The 13,501-nt window shown below is 48.0% G+C and overlaps 1 protein-coding gene across 16 annotated transcripts in view; it reads right to left on the reverse strand.

Moving 5' to 3' along the window:
* Nucleotides 1–13,501, reverse strand: part of X11Lbeta — an 86,487-nt gene that overhangs the window by 22,200 nt on the left and 50,786 nt on the right. For all 16 annotated transcript variants that reach the window (XM_033382460.1, XM_033382465.1, XM_033382467.1 and 13 more), the window contains one exon: nucleotides 10,177–10,223. The gene's annotated coding sequence lies outside the window, so the exon portion shown is untranslated. The remainder of the gene's footprint in view (nucleotides 1–10,176; nucleotides 10,224–13,501) is intronic.

The raw sequence follows: 13,501 nt of genomic DNA on the forward strand, positions 1-13,501 counted from the left end.
CAGCTCAAAGCCCAAAGCCCAAAACCCAAAACCCAAAACCCGAGCTGAATAAACTCCACGAAAACTGGCCAAGACGGATCGTGGCAGCAGCAGCAGTGGAACAGAAGGGAGCGGAACGAAACGGAACGGAGCGGAGTGGAACCGGGGAAAGCCAAGCCAACAAAATGACACTCAAAATGTCAACGTCACCGCCACCAGCGCCACCACCATCAGCCATCCGCCATCAGCCATCCGCCATCCGCCATCAGGCAAGTGTGAGGAGGAAGTGGCCAGAACGGGGCCAACACATTGTATATGCACAACAATGCACAGAGGAGCTCCTCTCCCGATCCCACTCCACTCCATGTTGGAGTTATGGAGCTCGGGTCCCAGTCCCAGCACTAGTTTACCCCTTGGCCAATCCCAGCTTTGGTCCCACGATGTACGATGAAGTTGCAATGAACTGGAAGACGAGCTCCTGCCATATATCACAACCAAACACCAAGATTGGAATCTGAGAAGATAGTATAATATAATATATATCTGCATATATCCCAAATGTATTCCCAATATCGAAATACTAAGGGAACCGCAAGGGTATTCAATGTTTCGACCCCGCAGCAAGACAAGGGTTTTCTCCAATTTCAGTGGAATAAAGACGTTGGCGGAGGAGGCAGCAAGATATATGAGCATTGCAACACTCGCCGCATAAGCAAGAGGCAGCCCCTGAGGCAGCAGCCGAAATTGTTGCCACTTCCCCAGTTGGCTGGCAGTTCCCTTCTGGTCAGGATAGAGCCAGAGCCAGAGCCAGAGCCAGAGCCTGCCAGCGTTGCAGACGTTCTGATAAGTTTGGATTTGCAAGATTTATGCAGCTGAAGGCACTTGCCTGCAGTTGCCAAGTGGCTGGGCGTGGAACTAGAACTGGGACTGCAACTGCAACTGTGACTGGGACTTGGCCTGCGACTGCGACTGCCACTGCCACTGAAGGCGAAGACAAATTAGGCTAAGAGTGTCAACTGTGCGGATAAGGCAGGGCCAGCCAGAGAGAAAGATGAGCTGGCCCGAGCCCGAGCACGAGCCCGAGCACGAGCCCGAGCTGTGAAGCTTCATTAGACGGAGGTCTGGTCTGCGCCACTCCCCAGATCATGATTTCCATATGGCTGGGGTCCGGGTTGAGAGTCAGCCAAAAGCAACTCAATTTGGGTAAGTATTTTCCAATCTACCACTAAATGCGCTTAATAACTTAAGACCCATGTCCGTGTCCACGTTTTTTCCCCTTCCTCAGGCCGAACATGGAACTGACTGTTCCAGCCCAGACCCGTTGCATACTTTATGAGCTGGGATTATGGTCATTAAGGTGGTCGACACCCACCCACCCCGCTCCGCCCAGTCAAGTCCAACGCAGCCCCAGCCACACAACATATGCCTCCACCCCCCATGTAGCAACAGTTGGCGCTCATTTCGTGTGTGTGCGGGCTGTGCTGTGTGTGGCAGGAGTGACAGGAATGGGGCCCATAGGTGGGGACTTGGACCACAAAACGTTTAGCGCTAAGTCGGCAACAACATCGGGACATCGCGGCTCAATTATGCTTTTCGGGTAGAATGGGAATGGCAAAGGGACTATGACTGGGAATGGGACTGGGACCATGTCTGAGTCAGAATCGGAGTCAAGTGGTTGGTCCTGGCTTTATCCCTGGGATTGGGTGAGGTTTCGCTGATTGACAGAGTCCACACACAACGTCATCGATGAGTCAGAGTTGTAGCCAGTGAAAGGTTGAAGGTTGAGCTCTAGCTTTAGTTTCCGTTTCCGCTTCGGTATCAGTTTGTTGCTTGGCAAATTAGTTTCAGCTGGGGCTAAGCTGCGCAGGCAAAAACTTTTATTTTTAGAGCCCCCAAACATGCTGACAAAGTGACATCGCGTTCCGGGCTATACAGACAGAGCCACCCCCAAAATTATCTGACAAAGACACCCCCTGTGGGGGGGAGGGATACATATAGGTAGATAGAGTTCAATGAACGGGGACGAGGACGAGACAAGACAAGGATGGGGATGGGTATGGGGATGAGTATCAGGAGAATGCTGCCTACTTAAGTGTTAAGAGGGTTGTGCGCGGCATGCCCAAGTGCAGGGGGTTTTGTTTGTGTGAGTGCTGGGTGTTGGTTCTGGTTATGGTGCTGGTACTAGGGCTGGTGCCGCCCCCTCGTTGATTGTGCTCAACAAATCGATTTCCATTGATTGATAACGCCACCTAAACAGCAACGCCACCCAGACAGAGCCCATAGCCATTAACAGAGACAGAGTTGGCTCTACGCACAGTAAGATAAATAGCATTAGCCAAGAGGGTTAGTACCGCTTTGGGGATTCGGGAGGCAGTTGCTCCTCCCGGAGCGCATGGGGACAGGTCAAATATTGCGGTTAACTTAGTGCACAATGCGCAATACCGATAAATCAATATTAAAAAAAGGCGGAACGTTGTGAGTTGCTGCGGCGACCGCAACTCTACTTTTATACTTTGTCAGTATGGCTCTCCTCCACAAGACGGCCCTAACATTGCACGACACGACAAAGAGTGCGTGCGAGAGAGACAGAAAATCAGTATGAGCGTTTCGTCGGGCGATGCGTAGCGACTGATTTCTTACTTTTGGCTATAATACTAACCCGATCCGATCCAGTTTTGGCAATCTGATAGATATGGTCATGTTCTATGATTGTGCGTTTTAAATTTTCTCGTATCTTCAATATTGGTGCCACAGATTTGCGTCCTTTGCGGGGACGGAAGGTGGTGGGGCGAAATTTTGAAATATACGTGTAATAGTGGCATATTACAGAAGATTGGATACAAAATGTCGTTCCTCTAGCTCTTATAGTCTTTGAGCACTAGGCGCTCATAGGGAAGGACTGACGGACGGAAAGACAGACAGGGCTCAATCGACTCGTCTATTGATGCTGATCAAGAATATATATCCGAAACGATTCCTTCTGGACGTTACACACATCCATTTTCACCACAAATTTAATATACCCCTAGATTCATTTTGAGTATCGGGTATAAAAACAAAATGACAAAAAAAAAATGCCACGCGTAGTCCGCAATTGGAATTCCGATAAAAGATACAGAGAGCTGTGGTCGGGGCCAGACCAGAATAGACCAGAGAGTAAAGCCGGGAAAAGTAGAGAAAAGCTGGGGGATAATGCGAACGAAGGCAAGGAACAGGAGAACAAGGAGAGAGCAGGAAAAGCAGGAAAAGCAGGGAGCCAAAAGGAAAACATTGTACAAATATTCAGAGCACTTTCCACATTCATTTATTAAGCAAACAAACAGACAGCAGATAGCAGACAGCAGGAAGGTCGCCCAGGAGGGCGGGTCAGCAAGGGGTAGTGGAAGCGGAGATGGCAGCGGAGGCAGGCAACCCCAAGCAGGCGTCAAAGGTCGGGCCCCTTATTTATTTCCAATTCCATTGCTGTGTCATTTGTCGGGCAAATGGTTCTGCCCCCCCGAAGCGATGACGCCGATTGGGTTCTGTTTGGAACGTTCCATTCCGTTCCATTCGGTCTAGGCCTGGGGATGGATGGTAGATACATATTTCCAGATACTTAATTTCTCCAAAAGATCGCTTGCATATTTTTCTCACTTCTAAAGAGCAAAAAAAACCCTTGCTGAATCTTTCCCTCCGATTTCCTTCTTTGCTAACTCAATTTGAAAGGTGTCTTCAGGCACTAGATGGTTCCTTAGGGAAACTGTCGGGGAAATGACTTTCCTTAAATCTTAAAGGAGAATGTCTTTCCATTTACCAATAGAGTCTTCGAGCAGCCGGGGGCGGGGAGATATCGACTCCTTTGCCGCGGACACTTTAGCACCTCTCAGATCCAAACGGTTATCCCCGGCTTGCCACAACTTTCGTTTCGTTTTGCAATGAGTGCAACGAGTCTATCGCCTGCCGTCTCTCCGGCTGTCAGTTGCCACTGCCAGTCGGTTTTCCGTTTGCCGGAAGCTTACGAATTAAAGACCCCGCCAGCGACGAGTTCGCCCAAAGGCACGAACGAAAAACAAGAATTAAGGCCCCGTCAACGAAAGTGAACAAAAATAAATAAAAAACGAGGGGGAACGTTGTGAGTTGCTGCGGACACCGCAACTCTACGGTTATACCCGATACTAAGTCAGTATGGCTCTCCTCCGGCAGACGCCGCTAATATTAAACGACACGACAAAGAGTGCGTGCGAGAGAGACAGAAAATCAGTCTGAGCGTGACGTAACGCGCTGCGTAGCCACTGCAAATTGATTTGTTTCCTTTCGCTATAAAAATGATCTGATCTGATCCAGATTCAGCAATCTGATAGATATGGTCGCTATCTATGATTCTGCGTTTTTAGTTTTCTCGAATCTGCAATATTGTGGATGCAACAGATTTTCGTTCTTTGTGGGGGCGGAAGGGGGTGTGGCGAAATTTTGAGATATACGTTTTATAGTGAGATCTAACAGAAGTGCGGATACCAAATTTGGTTACTCTAGCTTTAATAGTCTCTGAGATTTGTGAATATCCCCAGATTTGCATCCTTTGCGGGGGCGGAAGGGGGTGTGGCGAAATTTTGAAACAAACTCGTCTCGGTCCGATATATTAGGAGTGTGGATACCAAATTTGGTTGCTCTAGCTTTTATAGTCTCTGAGATCTAGGCGCTAATGTTTTACTCTAAGCAAAGCCGCCTATGCTACCTGTGTGTTAGAGAGAGACAGGGCGAGAAAAAATGAAATTGTTTTCTTGATGCTGGCTATAATAGTAATACGATCTAATTCAGATTCTGCAGTCTAAAAGATATGGTCATTCTCTACGATTCTGCGTTTTTGGTTTTCTTGTATCTTTAAAATTGTGGATGCCACAGATTTTCGCCCTTTGTGGGGGCGGAGGTGGGCGGGGCAAAGTTTTGAAATATTTTTGTAGCAGTGACATATCACAGAAGTCTGGATCCAAAACATCGTTGCTCTAGCTCTTATAGTCTTTGAGCATTAGGCGCTGAAGGGGACGGACAGACGGACAGACGGACAGACGGTCGGACGGACAGACGGACAGACGGACAGACGGACAGACAGACATGGCTCAATCGACTCGGCTATTGATGCTGATCAAGAATATATATACTTTATGGGGTCGGAAACGATTCCTTCTGGACGTTACACACATCCACTTTTACCACAAATCTAATATACCCCAATACTCATTTTGAGTATCGGGTATAAAAATAAAAAAATCAATGGAAATTTATGTGACTCAAATATAAAACAATTTTTATTCCAGCCACCCAGCCCACCCCTTTCGCATCATTTTTCCTGCTTTTCCTTCTGTATGCGATATTTTGCACAATTTCTGTGGATGCAGCATGCATTGAAAATTCTCCCAGGAGCCCAACAGCCGGGAAGAAGTACGGGTACTGCCACTGCCACTGCCACTGGCACTGCCACAGCTACTGAAATTGGAGATTGGGGATTGGGGATTGCGAGAGAGAACAAGTCGAAATTCGTGTGCATTGTGCATGCTTAATTGAGTTGTCCTCGCCTCCCTATGTATGAGCGGAAGTGGGCGCGGACACACGTGCCTCTCCATGTGTCCCTGTGTGCCTGAGTGTGTGTGTGTGTGTCAAACAGTTTATCGAGACACCCCGAGCACCGGTTCCAGTCCCAATTCCAATTCCAATTCCATCCCCCTCCCACCCACCCCATCTTCAGTCCCAATCCCAGTAAACACCCTACGAATTCAGCCCTACGAATTGTCCTCGGTCCGTAAATCGCGTACATCGCTTCAGTTGATTTCCATGTCACTGACAAAACACATTTTGCTTTCGCCTTTTGTGTACATTGGTAAATGCTGCATGGGGGCATCGAATATAGCCCATAGAACACACATAGTGCCACACGGGGAGGCGGAAGAGCAGATACGAATATGTGTACGTACATGTGTGTACACATGTCCCAAGGAAGGGTCAGGATGGGACATTTAAATTGGTCGACAGGCCAGCAAATAACATGCAGAAGATGACATCTATTCTAAGGATTCCCCAATCTATTGGAGAGTGAAAACAGGGCGGAGTGGTATATCTATTCCGAGTGTTTCGACTATGAATTTAAGGTCTCTTTCTGCATATCAGACATCCCATATTCGGTCACTAATTTAAGAATAATCCAACTCAAACAACTGCGGAATTCCACCCTTGTACGAGTACTGTCTATAGTAACAGACGGGAATACAAATAAAAGGGTTCCAGGGTTGAGGTTCGTTTGAGAACCTCAGAGAACTATTGTTCAATGTATGGAAAAACTCTGACTGGATTCAGGACACTCGTATGGGATTCGATGTTGTTCAAGGCTGAAGGCTGACGGCTGAAGTTTCATTCGTATTCATTAAAGCCCATGGGCGAGACAAAGTTTCCTTCGCTCGTTTCGAAACTTAAGAGCGAGTGAGTGCCATTAGGAGGCGGGCCAGAGAGGGGCGAGTGGGAAAACTATTTTTATTAATTTTACAAATGAACACTTGGCTCTCCAATTCGATGTGGCTTGAGCCGCAGCACCTCCTCCTTCTCCTTCTCCTCTCCATCGTCATCGTCATCATCATCATTTTCCTCGTTGGCCGTCGTTAGGAGAGAAAGTTTACCAATCCGCAAAAATGATTCCCGTCGCTGATAATACGACTGACAATGGGGCCAGAGGGTCTCACGGATGGGGGAATTGGGTTTTGGGGTTGCGTTTGGTTAAAGACGGCGCCACAGAAATCGCTCGGTTCAATTTTGTTGGGTGGAGGGTGGAGGGAGGACTAAAGTTGTCACTACTTTGGTTTTAATTTCCCAAATTGCATTTGGCGGCGTTATTTATTCAATCCACTTGCTGCTTTCAACGGGAATTGGCCGGAACGATGATGCCAACAAGGAGCACGATGCCGCAAAGGAGCACGTGGCAGCGGGTGGCAGCAGGTGGATCGGGTGGCAGTGGCAGTGGCTTTCCTGGCGACAAAACTCGTTTATTAACACGATTCTCGGTGCAGTGCGGCGTGCTGCCATATAAAATACTTGGCTTGGCTGCCATCTACGAGTACCGATGTCACTTCTCTTCCATAGTTCCAGCCCTCTTTCCCCCACTCCCTCACTCCTCCTTAGCCCACACAGCTCTAATCGATTTTTGATGAGATTTTTGTATTCAATTTTGGTTTTGATAGGCAACGACGACGAACGCATCCCGATTACGAGTACGGAGTGCTAAAACGGGGTGGGGTGCTGGGCCAGAGGATGGAGTTTTGTGGGGGGGCATTGCAGGTACGGTGTACAGCAGTGTTGGTAAGGATTCAGTTAACGGAAGGGGCTTGACGGTTGTTTGACTGGAACTCGGCAAAAGCTGGCGATAATGGCATCAGCAGAAGCACCGAAAAGGAAGTGGAGGAGCAGCTGGAGGCACCAGTTAGACGGCGAGTGGAAACAGTGGAGCTTGAAGGAGGTTCAGAGTCATAACCCGACCAGGACAACGATGCCATTGACATAATTTTCCACGGCTTTTGTTTGGATTGCCAATGGCTGTTACAGCTAAGAGGTGGCGATACAGAGAGGGTCTGCTTATGGAGGAGTGCAAGGCACAACGGGGCAGACTACAATGAGAGTCTAAGAGCTGCTGAGAGGCATGGGTGGCATGGGTGGCACGGGCGGCGTGGGAGGCTTGGTATTCCCTCCCCGCCTTCGGGTGCTTAAGTAAAAGTAAACGGTTTTCCCTTGTTTGGCTTTCATTTGGTTGGAAATTGAGCGTTCGAGTTGATTTACGCAGTGGCTCTCATAACTGGTCTAAGGTTTCCCCGCCAGATGACAGCCTCTGCCTCCCTATTCCGCCGGCAGCAGCCCACTAATGTACTCCAAGCCATGGAAACTGTTGGCAGTGCATTTCCATGCATTTTCTGTGGGTTAGTCACGTGGATGACTGCCGTCTTGGAACGTAATCGTTGATCTCACTCTCCCATTGTGTTTTCCCTTCTTCTCCGCATCTCTTTCTCCTTGGCCCTCTTGAATTTGGGTGTCAAATTCTTTGGTTTTTGCATTCGTAGGAATCGTACGAGTAAAGCGAGATAATCACAGCAGCACCAACGACAGCATCGCATTGACTGTCTGATTCAGCCTGCAGCTACTGCTCCTCCTATCGCTTGTATCTGCTGCTCCTGCCTCACGCCTCACGCCTCATGCCACATGCCTCATGCCTTCTGCTTCTTTCTCTTTTCATCCTCATTGAAATTGGCAATTTCGTTTTCATTGAACGCTGACGAAATGCATTTCCTGAAATGAACAGCGACAAGGACGAGCAGCACAGCCATAGATGGCACAGGAGGAGGATGGACCAGGATCAGGCACGGAGAGGATGTGCACATGGCGACGGCGACAGCGCCTGGCACAGAAACCAAATGGAGCGAGATGCCAGCAGGGGCTCACCCAGGCCAAAGGGAGAAGCAGAGGTACAGGTGGTGGCAGAGGGAGCCGGAGAGTGGTGGCTTTGCGAAATGTCAAACGTTGCCGCAAGGACGACAGCCGGAAGTGCAGCATGGCCACTGGGCAATGCCCCAAGCTCTAAGGTGGCATGTGGGAGGGGCCATGGGAGCCTGGGGCTTGGATGGGCCATGGGCCACTATGTCGCATGCCATGCACAATAAGTTTAATATATTGGCATTGACTTAAGCCCTGGCCAGGTGCTCCTCAGCAGCAGGTGCACCAGGTCCAGTGCCTGAGACGCCCAACGTATGCCCTGCCTTTGCCTCTGCCTCTGAGTAGGAGATGGAAAAAGACAGAGGCAGAGACAGAGAGAGAAAGAGGATTGTCAAGGATTGTGCCACGCCTGTTTGTGTCCGTTGCAGCTGATTAAGACATCCTGGCCAATCCTCTGGCACCTGTGACAAGCGTCTGAAGGAGCACTTTAATTTGTGTCCTCTCACTCGGACACTCGGATCCCCGAACCATCAATGGGTCAAGCCAGAGGCAGGATGCCTTCGTCTTTATAAAGAACTCTACGCTTCGAAAATCTGAGCAGATAAGTGGCTTCTCTAAACGAGTCTGAATCCAATTGCCACTGGGCTTCGTCAGGATGAATTTTGATCGGGTTTTATTCGGTCTATTATGCTGTTGTGCAAATGGGACTCGATCTGGTTGGATTTACATACTTGAGCGCCAGAGTGCGCGGCTTCCTTATAGTCCTTTTCATATGTAGACAGAAGGACATTACATGTTGGATAAATATTTGCGTCTGTCGAAGGCAGAACAGAATTTTCGCATATGTCTAAGTAGAGCCGCAGCCCTTGCCGCGGCTCACAACGTTCCTGCTCGTTTCTCTTATGCTTCTGTGTATTTTCGGGTGTTTTTGGGTTTTGTTTCATAATTCTGATTGATATCTTGCTTAAGTATTGGGTCCAATTAGGTGATTCGATGATTGGTATAAGCGGGCTTTGTTCTCTTGGAAATTCGTCTTTGATTGGATTTGATTGGAACAGGTGTTGGGCACAATTGTGTAATGTGCCAGCAAGCCTGAGTGGTTTCGATGAAGATGGTTTGTGGTGTGTTATATAATTAATATAGCCATCGCTTCACTTAGTCAAATCAACCAATTAAGAAGATTTCAACTTTCAACGTCAGACATTATCGTCGATGGTCGTATGAGATTTATACCCTTTTCGACGGCTTCAAGTGTTCACCTTTAGTGTGGCTGATTTCCCGAAGGGAAACTTTAATTTACCCTCAGTTTGGGAGCCACAACAAAACTTTTCTCGATTTACGTGTATACTCAAACAATGTCCGCTAATCTTTTGCCCGGAGAGAGGGCAGAGAGGCGGCTGCAGAGATTTGTGTAACTCTACTCGAACTGTAAGCCTCGTCCCCGCTCCATTTCTCTGGCAAACTGACCTCAAAACTATATCGAAACTTTTCGCTGCCAGTTGCCGTTGCCGTTGCCGTTGCCGTTGCTGTTGCTGTTGCAGCTGGAGGACAATCTCTGTTATCCGTTCGATGTTGCAGCTCCCTCCAAAACTTTGTTTTGCACACACACAGCCGAGAGAATGCAACAAATCAACTAGAAGATAGCAGATACTTTTCCGATTCGCCCCCAGTCCCAATAACCAATACTCCCTCCCCCCGTTGCCCAGGCCGTTGTTTGCCTTTTGGGGTAGTCCGTACTCGATGATTGAAACTTACCGAAAGTCCTCGAATTACAACATGAAACAGGTCGATGCCGTAGACACCTGTAAGGAGAAGAGAGGGAGAGCCATTAGTTGAGGGTTCTTGACAAGGCTGTCAATTCATTATACTCGTATACTCCCAGACCCAGCCCCAGACCCAGGTTCAGGCACAGGCACAGCCCCTCAGGGTATTAATGATGCAACTGTCAAAGTTTTTCGAAGTCGAGACTGTACGGGACTGTACTGCCGCCTCATTAGCAGGTACAGTTGCCTCAGTTGCCACAGTTGCTGGTGCTGCTGGTCTTTAGCTCCTTTCGCAACTGTTTCTTCCTTTTATTTTTGGTAAATTGAAAGGAATTAATGACAGTTCTCTGCCTGCCTCTCTCTCGCTTTCACAGAGTTCAGTGGTTCGTGAGGTATGGGAGAGGTGTGGGACGTGTTGCGACCACGTCAAAGACATGCCAAACATATCACGTAAAACATTAAAATGTTGCCAATGGAAATACTCCTGGAATCCGGACAACAGAACGCCAGAATGGAAGCGAAACGAGCAGCAGCAAGAGGCTGTTGGGTGCACAAGAAAAGAGCTCCACAGAAAATGCAAAAAATAACACAGAAAATCAAATAAAATGAACGAAATGAGTGGAGGTCGAGTGGTGTAGCGTGGGATGAATGGCAAAGAAAACAATTAAAAGAATTTATTGCTCGAGTTTAATGAATTTTCAGCTTGTTTGCACGCACACACACACACACATAACCAGAGGGCTGGCTGGTAGAGGGGCTCCCTAAAGGGAGTGGGAGTGGGAGTGGATGGATGCCAGCTCAGCAGTTTGTCCATTTCCATTTCCATTTCCATTGAATGCTTGATAGGGTTCGGGATGGTAAAGTGTCTGCATGGGTGCTTCGATGCTTGGGGGATGCCTAAAAAGCGAGATGCCACAGGTGTAAAATGCCTATAAATCTTTCCCTCTTTCCTAACTCCCCTTCCCCAACCCCCCGTGTGTGTGTGTGTGTGTTCCAGGTACTCTGGGTATGAGAATGAATGTTATTGTTGCATGGCTTAATGAAGTTTTTGTTTCTCCCTCGTCCACGTCCTCGTCCCGTCGTTCTCCATTCCTGTTCATCTTCTGCTCGTTTTTGCCTTGGATTAGAACAGCTGTTTAGACCAAAATTGATGTGGAGCCCAATCCAGAGATGAGACCACTGCCAGATGGCGCTGCTGTCTGCCACACGTGGCCGTGGCGCGGTCGGGGTCGGGACCGGGGCATTTTCGGAAATCATTTTAAACGGCCCTGATAAAATGCTTTTGTTTTGCATTTTTTCCTGGCCTCCCTCCAAGCGGAATTTATTTGCGTTTAGGCAATTAACAAAGTTTGGGATTCCAGTTTTCCACCCAGGGGCGAGGAGGGGGTTTACGGAGGGGCTTCTTGGAATTATGAAATGAATTATAAAAGGTTTTTGCTCAGTGAAATCTACTAAATGGGGCCTTATGAATATCAGTTAAGGATTCATTCATTCGACATGTATTTGACACACCGCTACTTCTTATAACATCTAACGATCAGGAGAGAAACAAGTATATCCTTTAAATTTACTCGTACTTCTAAGTAAGATTTATTCTGAGCCATGGCTCTCCATACGGAACAATACCGTTTTCGTGACTAAGTATTGTCGGTCCTAGTGGGGCATGGCCAGCCAGCGAAAGAGGATGAAAAGTGGAAGGGAGCATGAGGTCAGGCAGCCTCTTGGCTTCAATTATGAAACAATAAACAATTTGCTTTCTTTTTTTCTGTTTGTTTCTTTTACTCTTACTACCATCCCACGCTCTTTCTCTTTCTCTTTCCTTATCCACATCTGTCGCTGTCCCTCTTTTCATACATAAGTATTTCTGTATCCCTCTTTGTTACCAACGCTCTATCGCTGTCGTTTTTCTGCCCGGCGGCTGCTGTAAATTGGCAGCAACACCTCCCATTTCATTTCATTCCATCGCTGTACGTACCGTTCCCATCCGTTCCACACCATTCCGTTCCAGCCTCTTCAGAACCCACGTTGTCATCGCCATTTCGCCGGAAGCGGATGTTTGATAAATTCTTTGTGTCATTTTGTGTTTCATTTTTATTTTCGTGTTTTTTTTTTCCTTTCTTTTTTTCGTTGGCTGCCATGATAACCACCCCCCATCGTGCCCCTGGGTGCTCTGGGCTCATGCAAAATATTTTAATTTAGTTTGGTTTGGTTTTGTGTATCTCTTTATCGTTTTTCCATGTTTTTACAGGGTTTTTTTTTGTTGTTTGTTGTTTTTGTCAGCTAAACCCAATTTGACGGGTCACCCACTTTGGTGTCCTCTTTGCAGTACAGTCCTCCCCGAAAGTAAAGTTAATTTATCGCAACAGGGCCACGGCCCTGCCACCAAATAGTTGCATTACTTATAGATTAGCCACCGAGGCAGCTTGCCCCCCCCGTAGCTCCACTGTCCATTATCGAGCAGGTATGTGTGCCGCCTGCACTCTCCGCAGTGGAAGGGAGAACTCGAGATCTCGAGACTTGGGCCAAAAAGTTTACGCAGTATGGATTCAGGCCAAAGGCAAAAGTCAATTTGCCAAGGTTGTCTGGTCTTGGCCCAATATAAAAGAGGGAAAGAAACCGTCGGAGATGGTCGTAAATCTTGGAAATTGGCACTGGCCACTGGTCACTGGCCGCTTGTGGGGGGGCCCCGCTCTGGCCTCGGGCCAGACCCTTTCGAAGGCCTTAAAAATTCATTTGTCGGAGTTGAAAAATTGAACGATTCTCGATTTGGAGTTGGACTCCAAATTGGTTTGGGTGCGGGTGCCGATGTGAAGGGGGAGAGCTCTTAAGGCCAGTGGAAATTGCAATCTGCTGACAGCTCGGAGTAATCGGTGGAGGAGAAGCAAGCAGCAGGACGCTTCGACTCCATTGTCCTGGCCTGTATTGTGTCCCGTTATCGCAGTTTGCTCAGGCAACGATGAGGTCAGGATATTAAGGATTAATTTATGCAACGATTTCTTTGCGCAACGTGTTTATCAAGAGTCCCCCACAACAATATTGCTGGGTACCCAGTATCGCCCAAACTCACACAGAAATTGAGAAGTGTCCGGGACAGGATCCATGGCGAAGGGAGCTCAATTAACCGGACGATGCAGCGCCCCAGCACTCGCTCTCCGATTCCAACAACTGCCACTGCTGGATGCTCCATTTTTCTTGCTTAAATCTACTAGAATCAGCCACAAAAAACTCCAAAATCGAACTTCAATTCATGTCAGAGGATGTCAACAGCCAGAAAGAGAGAGAGAGAGAGAGAGACAGAGCGGAAGATGGGTCACATC

The sequence above is a fragment of the Drosophila pseudoobscura genome, chromosome X, assembly GCF_009870125.1.
Source record: "Drosophila pseudoobscura strain MV-25-SWS-2005 chromosome X, UCI_Dpse_MV25, whole genome shotgun sequence".
Classification (NCBI taxonomy): Eukaryota; Metazoa; Arthropoda; class Insecta; order Diptera; family Drosophilidae; genus Drosophila; species Drosophila pseudoobscura.